This window comes from Balaenoptera ricei, chromosome 13, assembly GCF_028023285.1.
Source record: "Balaenoptera ricei isolate mBalRic1 chromosome 13, mBalRic1.hap2, whole genome shotgun sequence".
Lineage (NCBI taxonomy): Eukaryota > Metazoa > Chordata > Mammalia > Artiodactyla > Balaenopteridae > Balaenoptera > Balaenoptera ricei.
Genome location: NC_082651.1, coordinates 35379764 through 35395124, shown reverse-complemented (window position 1 = coordinate 35395124; position 15361 = coordinate 35379764). Strand labels below are relative to the sequence as shown.

Below are 15361 nucleotides of genomic sequence, written 5' to 3'. Positions count from 1 at the left end.
CAATGAATATAGCTTATATAATAAGCAGAAAGGAAGCTTAAAATGTATCAGGAAGGTTTTTGGATTTATCCTAGAACTTAGATTAGAATCATCTTCAGCATCCAAGAAGATGGCATCCCAAAACCTCAAAAAACCATCATGCCTAGAATCCAATTAAAAAAGATTTTCAAATGTAAGAAAATCCACAGGACTCCACAATATGGTTTTCGATAAACGTGGATGTTTGTTTGTTTTGTTTCTTTGGCCGCGCCGCGTGGCCCTGGCCGTGAAAGCACCGAGTCCTAAGCACTGGACCGCCAGGGAATTCCCTAAGTGGGGGGGAATTAGAGATGTGGGGCTTGACTTTTTCTTCTTCTTCTTCTTCTTCTTCTTCGGTAGCTAAGATCTACAAGCGAACGATGGCTGTTGATCAATGTGCTCTCTGTGTTAGGAAGGAAATAACTGTAAAAATGAAAAGCAGCCTTGCCTTAGAACCTACATATCACACAAAGGAAAATAGTCCTTCTGATTCAATTTAGAAGATACCACTTAAAATGTTGAATTGGCGAAATGTCTACCTAGTTTAAAAATTAGAAAGAATAAAACACTGAAAAGCAGCCCCCTAGATAACCACTGTGGTTGCTTGTTTATAGGAGGCATCATTTCTAAAACGTGTTTCTAAAATGTTTATATTCAAAACTGTCAAGTGGCCAACTGTATTCAGAGAGGCAATAAAAGAAAGAAAACGGAGTATGACTTTTCTGATAAGCTGCCTTTCCTGGTGATCCCCTGTTCTGGCCTTACTTTCCTTCTTCGTCTGTTAATGTAAGGGTTTGCTACCATCAACTTGGTTTTGCCCTGCTCTGAGCAGGTTTCCCTCTGTGCTGTTTCTGCTTTAATTGAAAATCTTTGGTTCCCATCAGCATTCCATTGCAAACTCCGTTTTTCTTGAGAGCTCCTCTATGCTTTCCCTCTTCATTCTTACATTTTCTCCCATCTCTTGGTGCCTGTTGGCCTGTGCTAATGAAAACCATCCTAAACTTCCTTACGCTCGACTCTGTGCCTCCCTGTAGAGCCCAGTACTCTCCATCCTCTCTCCCTATTCTCTCTTTTCAACTAGTCGAAATCCTAGTGGAGGGAGACCATTAGAGATGAAACATCTTGGTATATATTGCTAGTTTTCTATGTCCCCTGGCTTTTCTATGTTTCTGTTGAAACACTCTTGAGAAGTGTCTGATTTCGTTTTCTACATGGGTACCCTTTAAGGCTCAGTACTGGAAAAGAAGGGGATCAGAGTGATCAACCCAATGTGGTATCCTAACGTAACAGTTAAGGAAAGCAACAGGCTTTGTGAGACAGCCAGTGATTTGTCCAAAGTCACACAGATAGTAAACGTCAAAGTCAAAACTGAAATTAGGTCTCCAGACTTGTAGTTCAATACTTTCCCTCATTATTCCATGCTATTTTGAATCTCCTACTCAATTTAGGGGCAAAAGAAATCGAACGCAAAACTTTCCAAAGTTTCTTTTCTTACCTGACATGGTCAGAGAAGAGGAAGCATCCACTGCAGGTACAAGGGATGAGGAGACAACACTAGAGGATGTCTGAGTGGCTGCAGCTGAACGGCGCACGTGTCCAGTACAGAGGTCACTGGTTACTGGTCCAAACAGCTCCACGGAAACCCCAAGGCTCTACCAAGTGGTAGTAGGTTTGGTAGGAGAGTGATGTCACAAAGCAGGCAGTTGAAAGGTATGAGAGAGCCAATAGGGAGGTCCGATCCCCAACAGGAAGGCGGGCTTGGGTGAAGAGAGTGTAGGAGAGCTAAAACAACACCTGAGTTTCTGAGCTCTGGGGAGGAAATCCTAGAAGACAGATTTACCTCCCCCAGGCTCTTCCATTAGGGAAATCATTGCAACATTTCTTACAGACGTTCATTAATACACTGAACTAAGAGTTACTTACATTCTACAGAGTATTCTATTTTATGTATCATATACTTAGAGCTATATAGATCTTATTTAATTAATAATCCTTAGGAAGGAAAGAGCCATCTAGTTTGAACTATTACAGTTGTTCTGAAATCATATGTGTCTAATGAGTGAACTGATAGCAGCTTTTAAGGAGCCAAAGTAGGGATTAAGAAGCTCTCTTTGTAACTTGGTTCAAGAGTAGGGTGAAGTTTGTTGAGTGTACCTTGTGGAGAATGTTGTGGTCCAAGGCTCTTCTCTTTTAGTTTCTTCTCCTTGACTCCTACCTTCCTTGGGCTGGGCTAGGCTGGGGGCCAGGTTGGACTTGCGACTTAACATTTCTCTTCCGCTTTCTCTTGTTTTTTTTTCTTCCATTATGGGCATTGCTTCGAGGACAAGCCTTGATCTTGCATTGGACGTTACTTCCTGTCAACTTCCAGCAGCAGGAGTCTTCTTTTCAGTGCTTGATGCCTCACGAAATAGACTCTGCCCGTTGGCAGCAAATACCAGAGAGCTAGGAGACAGAGCTGGTTGCAGACCTTTCCTCTTCCAGCCTTTGGTTGCAATTGTTTGGCCCGTAATTTGCTAGCTCTAGTTCCTTGGGCCACACAGGTATCCTGCCATCTCCAGCTCTTGTTATATGTGAGAGACATTCTGAACACTGTCCCTTTTTCTTTGCACAGAAGTATATACAGTGTGGCAGTTACTGTAATCTCCTCCGCCTTGCAAACAGCCACTCTAGAATCTTGGACCTCTAGGACTCTCTGTCTTGCATGCTTGGGGGCAAGGCCAAGCAAAATGAAGAGGAGAATAATTAGAGAAAGAGGAGGACGTTGGTGGAGAATTGGGAGCAGGTAAGGTGAAAAGGGCACAGGAGAAAAGAGATGCATGTAGACTTTTTGGTTTCTGTGGGAAACAGGTTGACACACTTGGGCCTCATTTGGTATTAACAGAACAGAGAGTTAAAGATCTAAGTAGCTAGATATAGTGTGCAGCAACTGCCATGAAGTCTGTACACTGAAGAGAACAGTCTCACATCTAGTTTTCATTTTGTTTTATGTCATAGTACCTTATTTATAGCATTCACTGGTGTGTTTGTAGAATACAGATGTTTTCAAATGCTCTGGTTTTGTCTACATGGTTATCTCCTTGTCCTGTTTGTAAGGAATCCAACATTGTAAGACATATTGCATGTTTTTCTCTTGACGACTGTTGACCTTGAAGCGTCATGAGCTAACTTGAGCTGTTGGATTCTGTGGAGAAACGTTCAAAAGGGTCTGTGAAAAAGGCACTGTGGTGAGTCGCATTATGCACCCGAGCGTAAGGAGCAGATATCTGCCACCAGCCCAGCTTGGCCTGGATTGCCTCTGTTTTAGTTCCCCTGGTCAGTGCTTTTCTCCCTAACCACTCTTGTGACTGTGATAATGTGAGTAAGGGCGGAGTTGCTAATGATCTATGTGTGAGGTAAGCTGGTTTGAGGGAGGAAATCTATGGACCTAGTCATTTTCCTTGGTGGTAAGCTTTCAGGGGTGCAGAGATTGATCTTCCTGGGGCCTTTTCTGGTCCCAGGAAGATATCGCATAGATGGGACCTCCCAAGGCACACATTGAATCTTTAGGCCTGTTTTTCCTATTATGAGGTACGAGTTTCTTCACTGATGGGGATGATGCTTATCTGAGAAGAAATTGTGAAAGGTGGTGTAGTGTAGAGGTGTGGCTTCAGCTTTTAAGTTTTCCTCCAGGTTTTTCCCCTAAGCTTCCTACTTCGGACGGCCTACTTACATGATACTAGTAGGTGATGTCCGGCTAACAACTTCCTAAATATACCTGCAAGCCAGATCAGTGTCTCTTTTCTCTGTATTCCCATGGAAGTCAAGAGTCCCGCCGAATTTTCCATCGAAACAGTTGATTTGTGTTGTCTCTAGGAATTCTAAAGGGCGTACCGTTGCTTCCTAACCGGTGTCATTTGGGAGATCCGCCTCTGTACGTTCAAATGATTAATTTTGAGACTTTGCTCATGTGTGCAGTAAACCCTTGAATTCCCTAAGACCTTCCTTTCCTCCATCTCCTACCCCATTAAGCCCGCTTCAGTTCATCTCCTGAATTTCTTTGGAATCTGTCAGCCAGCTCTTCCTCAACTTCCTAATACTGAACTTGCCTGTCTGTTGCGATTAGGTCCTAACTAGTGTCCATATGTCTTGTTTCCTTCCCATCCACTCTTCACACAAGAAACCTTCAAAGCAAGTTGGAACGTTGCTCATAAACATCGCTCACAAACATTGTTTTGAGAATAGAAAACACACTGTTGGCCTTTAAGACTCTGCGTGGTCTAGAATCCTCTCTGCTTCTCTAGCCCCATCTTGTGCCACTTTTGCCCTCACTTTCTATGCTTCAGATACACTGAATTAACCTTAGTTCTCACTCATCTGACAGAAGTCAGTTCAGATACTATTTTTCACTGTGATTCCTAGCATTAAGGAATTTGATTATCAGGTTTTGTATGAGGACTATTTCATCAGGGGTACAGAAGTTCTGGCCATCTCTGGTTTTGGATATCCCTTATTTGTTGAGACCTTTGCGTTGTTTGGTTGCCTTTTGTCTGTTTTCCAGATGGGAAAACAGGAACAAGGGAAGTATAGGTTATTACTAGGTGGGGTTGAACAAGTGGAGCAGCAAACTGCAAAGCAGAAAGAAGAGGGACGCACTATAGAGGGATATGACTTCCATTCTCAAGGCGCCTGCATCCTGTGCAGGGAGACAGCCTAACATAAAATGTGCCTAACAACAAATATATTGACTTCTTACTAAAAATCTCCAGTTCATAGAACCGAGGGGTTTGTACCTTCTCCTTTAAAAGTGGTAGTCCTGGGACTTCCCCGGTGGTCCCGTGGTGAAGACTCTGCGCTTCCAATGCAGCAGGCGTGGGTTCAGTCCCTGGTTGGGGAGCTAAGATCCCACATGCTGCGCAGCCAAAGAAATTTTTTTCGAACGTTATACTCCTGTATTATTGGCTTTAGTGGTTTCGATTTTGTTTTACTGTTAAGAAGATTTCAGTTTATTTACCGGGAACAAACAACACATAATGTAAAAATAGTTTCCCAGAAACGATTTCCATCATTCTCTTCTTCCCTTTCTCCCGCAGACTGGTGTTTCACCTTGACAAGTTCTCTGTCATTCCATAGGAAAGCTGTCTGGCTTGGAGGTTGCAATCCCAGGGAATTTTTCATCAGCGGGGAAGTCTCCATCACTACAGAGGAATCAAGGGAGAAGTCAGTCCCTGGTAAGTGAGATGCTCCCCCTAAACACCAACACAGCAGTCGTGTACCTTTCAAGGGGTTCAGGGGCAAGATGGGCAAAGGCATTTCTACTAACTCTTCTTAAGGATCACGGACAGTGCCCTATGCTACGAGGTAAGCGGTGACTGTTGTAGTTCTTACTGGTGATCCTTTCCTGTCACTGATTCTCGGCTTTCTTTGTATTTCATAGGACTGTTGTAAGTCCAATACAAAATGAGTCTTATTTTTAAAAACCTGAAATGTTTTACAGAGCCTAGCATTCTCATATAGGGTCCTTTCCATTCTCCCCACTTTCCCGAGAGGCCAAGAACACGTCACACCATGAACTAGGAGAGGGGGTAGAGCCCTTTCTGATGAAATACATCAACAAAGACAGAGCCTTAGCCTGCTTGCTCTCTGGACAGGATCTCGGACCACAAGGTCTTCAATCCTGGTATAAATGAAGGAAGTGAGGACAGTTCAACTGGCACTCTCATAACAAGAGTTCTGAAATAACCTTCCAAAGAGACTATAGCAGTAGATGAGGGAAGGGAGTGCTACAGTGTGGCAGTACAGGGGGGAACGATCGGCTACAGCAGTGAAAAGTGTGGTACCGATTGGTGTGCTCTCGGGGTTCTTGTACATGTAGCATAGATGACCTCTACAGTGGCCCTCCCACCTTCCCACCTGCATTAGGTGTTCTTTTTTTTTGTAATTTATGTTTATGTATTTATTTACTGTTTGAACTTATTTATTCTACGTATTTATTTTTTTGGCCGCACTGGGTCTCTCATTGCTGTGCACGGGCTTTCTCTAGTTGGCGGCTAGCGGGGGCTACTCTTGGTTGCGGTGTGCGGGCATCTCATCGCGGTGGCTTCTCTTGTTGCGGAGCATGGGCTGTAGGCACGTGGGCTTCGGTAGTTGAGGCTCACGGGCTCTAGAATGCAGGCTCCGTCGTTGTGGCACATGCGCTTAGTTGCTGCACGGCATGTGGGATCTTCGCAGACCAGGGCTCGAACCCGTGTCCCCTGCATTGGCAGGCGCCACCAGGGAAGCCCTAGGTGTTCTCATATAGAGTCTAAAAACAGAGAGCACTGAGAGAAGGTAGTGGTTATTAAAGGCTCAGGATCTAAATTCTACCTGTCTCTACACCCCTTCCCAGCTGTCGATTTGACCCCATTTTTGAATGCTGACCTCATTGTTCAACTTTTCTCTGCCGTCTGTATACTCACCTTGAAAACTTGTTTCTGTGATGCGTTGAGCAGACACAGGGTGGCAGACTGCAGAGGTGGAAGCTGGTGGTCGGATATTTGTGGGCTGAATCTCCTTCAGTCCCGTTCCCATTTCTGGTTGCCCAGAGGCCCGACTTCCTGTGTGTGACGCCGAGCCGTAGGATTGCGGGCAGGAGCCAAGTTCTCCATACAGTAAAGACCCCAGTGTGCCTTGGTTATAGTAATATACCTGGCTTCCTTCCTGGCAGGGAAGTGACAGGCGGCTCTGCCCCTGATTTGTTCGTGGGCCTCCTGATCCAGCAGTTCCCTTGGCTCTGCCCCTGTCGTCAGCTGCCCCTAGGATAACTCTGAGCCCTAGCCACTTCTCTGGTAGATTTCCCTATTCCCCCACTACAGTCACACCTGAATAAGGCAACTCAGACCTTTCAGAGATGTGTCCTGAACCTCTTGTTTTCTGAAATACCTATCTGGTGGTTGTGAGACTTAAGGCCAGCGTCCCCGAGAGACTTTTTCTATTTCTCCTAGTAAACCTAGACTCCTCTTCTGTCACCTTCAACTCTACTCCAATTGTGTTCTTTCAACCCAGACCTCTGACCCTGCTTTTTACTTCTGCCATTTCATCCTCACTCCTGCTTCCTTTCCTAAATCCATACGTCTCTTTTGGCCTTCCTAGCCCTGGGCCAAGTTCCTTCCTCTTTGCTCAGTTTTTACCCCTTTCCTTCATTCTCCCATCCAACTTTCAGTCCTTCCTTTCTCACGCCCCAGTTAGCAGCATCTGAAAATTCGAAAGGTTTGTTACTCGTCTATTTAATTGTATTCCATTTACTTATTCAGTTCTATACCTGTCTTACCTGTGTATGGAAGAACAGCTGGTAGCCAAGGTGGCACCAAGAATCCTAGCAGCTCTCACTTGACGTATCCGTAGTAGTCGGCAATTTCCATTTCGTTTTCCCTCTCGGTGAAAAATTGCAGCTTGCCCGAAGAGGTGTATCTGGCAGCATTCTCCCGTTGTTGTTGAGCCCGCCTCTTCATGGCCTCTCGCTCTGGCCTCTGCTCTTGTTCGATGGGCTTTGACATGACTGGCTCAGGCACGTTGGGTTCCCTCCATGGAACTCGTTGCTTGCTGAAGTCTTGGAGTAGAAATTGGGTTTGGAGCTTGGGTGGGGCCTGGCGCTTATTCACAGCAGGGGGAACAGGCTCCCGCTGGAGAGGAGCGCCAGATGAAGTTTTGGAGGGTGCAGGCCTAGGAGCAGCAGACTGAGGGACACGAGGCTGGGTGTGGTTGGTCCAAGCCGGTTGGGTTGGGTTGGTCACAGTTGGCTGAGCTGGTTTGGCGGGGCCTGGCAAAGAGGCAGGAGCTGGCTGGGATGAATTGACTGCAGCAGGTTGAGCTGAGTCAGTAGAACCAGGCTGGGCACGGTAAGCCCCAGCAGGCCGATGTGAGGCCAGAGACTGGGGCCTCCGAGGAGCGGGTCGAGCTTGAGGCTTGTCCCAGGCAGAAAAAGGCAGAGGTATCAACTTGACCTTCCCAGGAGGAGGCCGCTCATACTGGGCTGGAGATGGACACTCTGTTTCAGCACTGCTGTCTGGTTTCTGGGCTTGGACTTGCGTTTTCTCAGGACCCTTCCCCTCACGTGGGGTATGCCGCCATGGCTGGATAGCTGGGGGTGGCTGGGGGTCTTTGGGGTTGCTTGACTTTCCCAAGAGCCGACAGGAAGAGAGCCCAGTTTTCGTCTCATTCTTCTTCCCCAGCGCATGAAGAACCTTCACAGACTCCAGCATGCGCACGCCAAGGGAGGTTCGAGGCTTTTGAAAGCTCTGTTGGAGAAGCTCAGTTTGGTGTTCCTTTCGCTTCGTGTGGGGGATTGCTGGCTTCTCTTCTGCCTTGACTTTGTTCCCTGACTGCTTGTTCTCTTCAGCCTTGTTTCTCCCTCTGGTCCTTTTGGTCTTTTCCTGCCCGTGGCTCTTAGTTTTGCTGATCTTTCTGGATGCAGCTTTCTGAGGTTTGCCTTGAGAGTGCTTGGCCGTGTTCACAGGAGCCCTGTCACTGACTGCAGCGTGGCAGGTAACCACTTCTCCCCCTAACAGGCACTCTGGATTCTTTGGCTGGATTTTGGCCTTGGGAGCGCCACTGATAGGCTCAGAGGCTTTCTGTTTGTTCTTCCTGGGTTGATCAGAGGGAACCTTTATGACACTTGGCTTTTCCTGCACCTGATTCACCTTAATGGCTCTGGTGTCTTTAGCTTTGATCACGTTGGGACCTTGGGATTGATCAAGATCTTTCAAAGGATTAAAGAGCTGGGGAAGGTGAATATCCTCCGCCAGTGTAGTAACGTCTGCAAGACCACTGCTAGGTTCAATCCCATTTTCAAGTGTCCCTAGGTCCTGACGACTCCGGCTGTTCTCTCCCAGATCAGCATTTTCAGAACCAGGCTGCTCCTCTTGGCTGAGGGGATCGGTGCAGGCCAGCGGCTGGTGAATATCAGGGATTCCTAAAGGGAGTAGTGGAGGATCTTGGTTCTCTGTTGGGATCTGGTAGGCATCCAGAGGCTTTGAAAGCTTGGTTTTGATATCATCCACGTGCTTACTCTCTATTTGTCCCTGGCTTGGAGCTGGAGGCAGGGCCAGGAGACGCCTGGCACTCTGGACTGGAGCTGTCACTGAAATGTCCCCAAGTTCAGATGGTGGGTTACTCTCAAGTATGTGGCTGTTTCTGCTACTGCAGGACTTGGGGAGTTCTTGACTTTGTGTCACACAAAACGTCTGGCTTGGAGGTTGCAATCCCAGGGAATTTTTCATCACCAGGGGGGAGGTCTCCATCCCTACAAAGGGATCAAGGGAGAAGTCAGTCCCTGGTAAGTGAGATGCTCCCCCTAAACACCAACACAGCAGTCGTGTACCTTTCAAGGGGTTCAGGGGCAAGATGGGCAAGGCATTTCTACTAACTCTTCTTAAGGATCATGGACAGTGCCCTATGCTACGAGGTAAGCGGTGACTGTTGTAATTCTTACTGGTGAGCCTTTCCTGTCGCTGATTCTCGGCTCGCTTTGTATGTCATAGGACTGTTATAAGTCCAATACAAAATGAGTCTTATTTTTAAAAACCTGAAATGTTTTACAGAGCCTAGCATTCTCATATAGGGTCCTTTCCATTCTCCCCACTTTCCCGAGAGGCCAAGAACACGTCACACCATGAACTAGGAGAGGGGGTAGAGCCCTTGCTGATGAAATACATCAACAAAGACAGAGTCTTAGCCTGCTTGCTCTCTGGACAGGATCTCGGACCACAAGGTCTTCAATCCTGGTATAAATGAAGGAAGTGAGGACAGTTCAACTGGCACTCTCATAACAAGAGTTCTGAAACACCTTCCAAAGAGACTATAGCAGTAGATGAGGGAAGGGAGTGCTACAGTGTGGCAGTACAGGGGGAACGATCGGCTACAGCAGTGAAAAGTGTGGTACCGATTGGTGTGCTCTCGGGGTTCTTGTACATGTAGCATAGATGACCTCTACAGTGGCCCTCCCACCTTCCCACCTGCATTAGGTGTTCTTTTTTTTGTAATTTATGTTTATGTATTTATTTACTGTTTGAACTTATTTAGTCTACGTATTTATTTTTTTGGCTGCACTGGGTCTCTCATTGCTGTGCACGGGCTTTCTCTAGTTGGCGGCTAGCGGGGGCTACTCTTGGTTGCGGTGTGCGGGCTTCTCATCGCGGTGGCTTCTCTTGTTGCGGAGCATGGGCTGTAGGCACGTGGGCTTCGGTAGCTGAGGCTCACGGGCTCTAGAATGCAGGCTCCGTCGTTGTGGCACATGCGCTTAGTTGCTGCACGGCATGTGGGATCTTCGCAGACCAGGGCTCGAACCCGTGTCCCCCGCATTGCATTGGCAGGCGGATTCTTAACCACGGCGCCACCAGGGAAGCCCTAGGTGTTCCCATATAGAGTCTAAAAACAGAGGGCACTGAGCGAAGGTAGTGGTTATTAAAGGCTCAGGATCTAAATTCTACCTGCCTCTACACCCCTTCCCAGCTGTCGATTTGACCCCATTTTTGAATGCCGACCTCATTCTTCAACTTTCTCTGGCGTTTGTTATACTCACCTTGAAAACTTGTTTCCGTGATGCGTTGAGCAGACACAGGGTGGCAGACTGCAGAGGTGGAAGCTGGTGGTCGGATATTTGTGGGCTGAATCTCCTTCAGTCCCATTCCCATTTCTGGTTGCCCAGAGGCCCGACTTCCTGTGTATGACGCCGAGCCGTAGGATTGCGGGCAGGAGCCAAGTTCTCCATACAGTAAAGACCCCAGTGTGCCTTGGTTATAGTAATATACCTGGCTTCCTTCCTGGCAGGGAAGTGGCAGGCGGCTCTGCCCCTGATTTGGAATCTGAGATGGTGTTCCCTGAGCAAGGCTGGCAGAAAGCGATGGATGTAGAGGGACCATGTTCTTGGCATCTGAAGTTTTATCATACTGGGCTGCCAGAAACATGGAGGAGGCAGCTGTGTGGCGGTCAGTGAGTGCCAGAGTAAAGTCTCCGAGTGAAGAAGAATTCTTTTCAGTGCTTGCTGTGATGTCCCACTCAAGAACACCTGGATAGGAAGCAGCTGAAGTGGAGATCTGGCTGTGGTCAGTAACTCCAGATAACATAGTCGTGCTAGAATGTTGGTAAAGGTAGGCACTACCCATGAGTGTCTGGAAAGGGGTACCAGTAGCCGATGCCGAACTGACGGCAGGGGCAGAGACTCTGGAGAAGTTGCAGACACTTCGTGTTAGGGAAGTTGCATTGCTCACCACAGGAGGAGAATGCTGCAGAGAATTTAGAGTTCCAAGTAGAGATGGATGTTGGAAATTTTCTGTAAGAACAAGAGGGTCATGACAAACTCAGGGAGGTTGAGAAATTCTCACTACGTTTGAGGAACGGCATCATCTGAAGGTTCTTGCTATCAGGACACCTCTACTATCACTACTTCCTGAGAAACCCAAAATCAGACAGTTAATGATGGCTGTAAGGACTGAGCAGTTTTCCACTCTTCTCTATTAACTGCCTGTGCTCCCAATCTTGGGCACAGACGGGCAGAAGAGCCAAGTGGTGTGGTTCAGAGATTGTTCTCTAGGCTGGAAGCAACCTTCTCCCTGCCCTGTCTTTCCCTTCAGCCTGCACTCGTATTGACTTCTATGCTATTTCCTAGACTGGAAGCATTTTAGAACTAGGAGGCCCTTAGAGAACTTCGATGTTCTCAGTCTCATTTCGTGAGTAAGGAAACTGAGGCTCAGAGAGGTCGGGTTGACTTGTTCAAGTTCTCTCATTATGTTAGTATCATTACCAGGTTTCAGAACCTAAGTATCCTGACTTCCTTGCCAGGACTCCACTCTGAGCATGATACTGCCAGAAAGCAGGAGAAACAGAACTTATAATATAGGCATTTTTTTTTGTCCATTAGAAAACAGTACGGCTATTACCATTGTCGTCTTCAGTGTCTCCCTTTGCTTGTGCAGTTCCCACGCTATTACCTAGAGGTGACGTACAGCTCAGTCCAACTGGTGAATTGAAAGAGTCATTTTTGCCCTCTTCAAGCCTGGTTTCTCATCCTACCTCAAAATGATTACCCGAAAGTGGATTTCTTAAGTGCTTTTGGAAAGGGAAAAGTTATCTGATTCCTTCAGATTACTCATCTATAAAGTGGTTATAACACCACCACCAATAATAATAGCAGTAATAATTAATAGATGAATAAGCTGATCTATTGCGTATGATTTATATGGAGGAAGATACAATAAGTTCTAGAAAGACAAAGAAAAATCATGACAAGCATATTACGTTAACGAAAAAGAAATCCATAGATATTAATGAAAACGGGGGTATGTGGCAAGTATCGAAGCCTAATGAACTTACTAACAAATGGCATTCTGTACTATCCATGCAATATTATGAAAGTGAATTTTGCCCACTCTATTTTAGTGAATACTATTAACCAGAAAACACGATGGAGGTGATAGAGGTGAATGAATTCCTAGCCAATGCATACAGACAGAGAAGGTATGTCAGTAAAAAATGCATAACAAGCAACAGAATGCAATAAATGTGCATGTATAGGTAGCCACAACACATATAGACAAGTATTTCAATGAAAACCGGTACGAAGCAGACAGCAAAATAATAAGTGTAAAAGAGTTTCATTATTGTGCTCCTTCATATTTTTACCCAGCAAGTAAGAGGTATTAAGCCTAGGAGAAATATATATTTCAATGAATATAGCTTATATAATAAGCAGAAAGGAAGCTTAAAATGTATCAGGAAGGTTTTTGGATTTATCCTAGAACTTAGATTAGAATCATCTTCAGCATCCAAGAAGATGGCATCCCAAAACCTCAAAAAACCATCATGCCTAGAATCCAATTAAAAAAGATTTTCAAATGTAAGAAAATCCACAGGACTCCACAATATGGTTTTCGATAAACGTGGATGTTTGTTTGTTTTGTTTCTTTGGCCGCGCCGCGTGGCCCTGGCCGTGAAAGCACCGAGTCCTAAGCACTGGACCGCCAGGGAATTCCCTAAGTGGGGGGGAATTAGAGATGTGGGGCTTGACTTTTTCTTCTTCTTCTTCTTCTTCTTCTTCGGTAGCTAAGATCTACAAGCGAACGATGGCTGTTGATCAATGTGCTCTCTGTGTTAGGAAGGAAATAACTGTAAAAATGAAAAGCAGCCTTGCCTTAGAACCTACATATCACACAAAGGAAAATAGTCCTTCTGATTCAATTTAGAAGATACCACTTAAAATGTTGAATTGGCGAAATGTCTACCTAGTTTAAAAATTAGAAAGAATAAAACACTGAAAAGCAGCCCCCTAGATAACCACTGTGGTTGCTTGTTTATAGGAGGCATCATTTCTAAAACGTGTTTCTAAAATGTTTATATTCAAAACTGTCAAGTGGCCAACTGTATTCAGAGAGGCAATAAAAGAAAGAAAACGGAGTATGACTTTTCTGATAAGCTGCCTTTCCTGGTGATCCCCTGTTCTGGCCTTACTTTCCTTCTTCGTCTGTTAATGTAAGGGTTTGCTACCATCAACTTGGTTTTGCCCTGCTCTGAGCAGGTTTCCCTCTGTGCTGTTTCTGCTTTAATTGAAAATCTTTGGTTCCCATCAGCATTCCATTGCAAACTCCGTTTTTCTTGAGAGCTCCTCTATGCTTTCCCTCTTCATTCTTACATTTTCTCCCATCTCTTGGTGCCTGTTGGCCTGTGCTAATGAAAACCATCCTAAACTTCCTTACGCTCGACTCTGTGCCTCCCTGTAGAGCCCAGTACTCTCCATCCTCTCTCCCTATTCTCTCTTTTCAACTAGTCGAAATCCTAGTGGAGGGAGACCATTAGAGATGAAACATCTTGGTATATATTGCTAGTTTTCTATGTCCCCTGGCTTTTCTATGTTTCTGTTGAAACACTCTTGAGAAGTGTCTGATTTCGTTTTCTACATGGGTACCCTTTAAGGCTCAGTACTGGAAAAGAAGGGGATCAGAGTGATCAACCCAATGTGGTATCCTAACGTAACAGTTAAGGAAAGCAACAGGCTTTGTGAGACAGCCAGTGATTTGTCCAAAGTCACACAGATAGTAAACGTCAAAGTCAAAACTGAAATTAGGTCTCCAGACTTGTAGTTCAATACTTTCCCTCATTATTCCATGCTATTTTGAATCTCCTACTCAATTTAGGGGCAAAAGAAATCGAACGCAAAACTTTCCAAAGTTTCTTTTCTTACCTGACATGGTCAGAGAAGAGGAAGCATCCACTGCAGGTACAAGGGATGAGGAGACAACACTAGAGGATGTCTGAGTGGCTGCAGCTGAACGGCGCACGTGTCCAGTACAGAGGTCACTGGTTACTGGTCCAAACAGCTCCACGGAAACCCCAAGGCTCTACCAAGTGGTAGTAGGTTTGGTAGGAGAGTGATGTCACAAAGCAGGCAGTTGAAAGGTATGAGAGAGCCAATAGGGAGGTCCGATCCCCAACAGGAAGGCGGGCTTGGGTGAAGAGAGTGTAGGAGAGCTAAAACAACACCTGAGTTTCTGAGCTCTGGGGAGGAAATCCTAGAAGACAGATTTACCTCCCCCAGGCTCTTCCATTAGGGAAATCATTGCAACATTTCTTACAGACGTTCATTAATACACTGAACTAAGAGTTACTTACATTCTACAGAGTATTCTATTTTATGTATCATATACTTAGAGCTATATAGATCTTATTTAATTAATAATCCTTAGGAAGGAAAGAGCCATCTAGTTTGAACTATTACAGTTGTTCTGAAATCATATGTGTCTAATGAGTGAACTGATAGCAGCTTTTAAGGAGCCAAAGTAGGGATTAAGAAGCTCTCTTTGTAACTTGGTTCAAGAGTAGGGTGAAGTTTCTTGAGTGTACCTTGTGGAGAATGTTGTGGTCCAAGGCTCTTCTCTTTTAGTTTCTTCTCCTTGACTCCTACCTTCCTTGGGCTGGGCTAGGCTGGGGGCCAGGTTGGACTTGCGACTTAACATTTCTCTTCCGCTTTCTCTTGTTTTTTTTTCTTCCATTATGGGCATTGCTTCGAGGACAAGCCTTGATCTTGCATTGGACGTTACTTCCTGTCAACTTCCAGCAGCAGGAGTCTTCTTTTCAGTGCTTGATGCCTCACGAAATAGACTCTGCCCGTTGGCAGCAAATACCAGAGAGCTAGGAGACAGAGCTGGTTGCAGACCTTTCCTCTTCCAGCCTTTGGTTGCAATTGTTTGGCCCGTAATTTGCTAGCTCTAGTTCCTTGGGCCACACAGGTATCCTGCCATCTCCAGCTCTTGTTATATGTGAGAGACATTCTGAACACTGTCCCTTTTTCTTTGCACAGAAGTATATACAGTGTGGCAGTTACTGTAATCTCCTCCGC

At 45.7% G+C, this 15361-nt stretch overlaps 1 long non-coding RNA gene across 1 annotated transcript in view; it reads left to right on the top strand.

The window, feature by feature from the left end:
* Positions 1–15361, top strand: part of LOC132376882 (uncharacterized) — a 204453-nt gene that overhangs the window by 62897 nt on the left and 126195 nt on the right. The window lies entirely within an intron of this gene.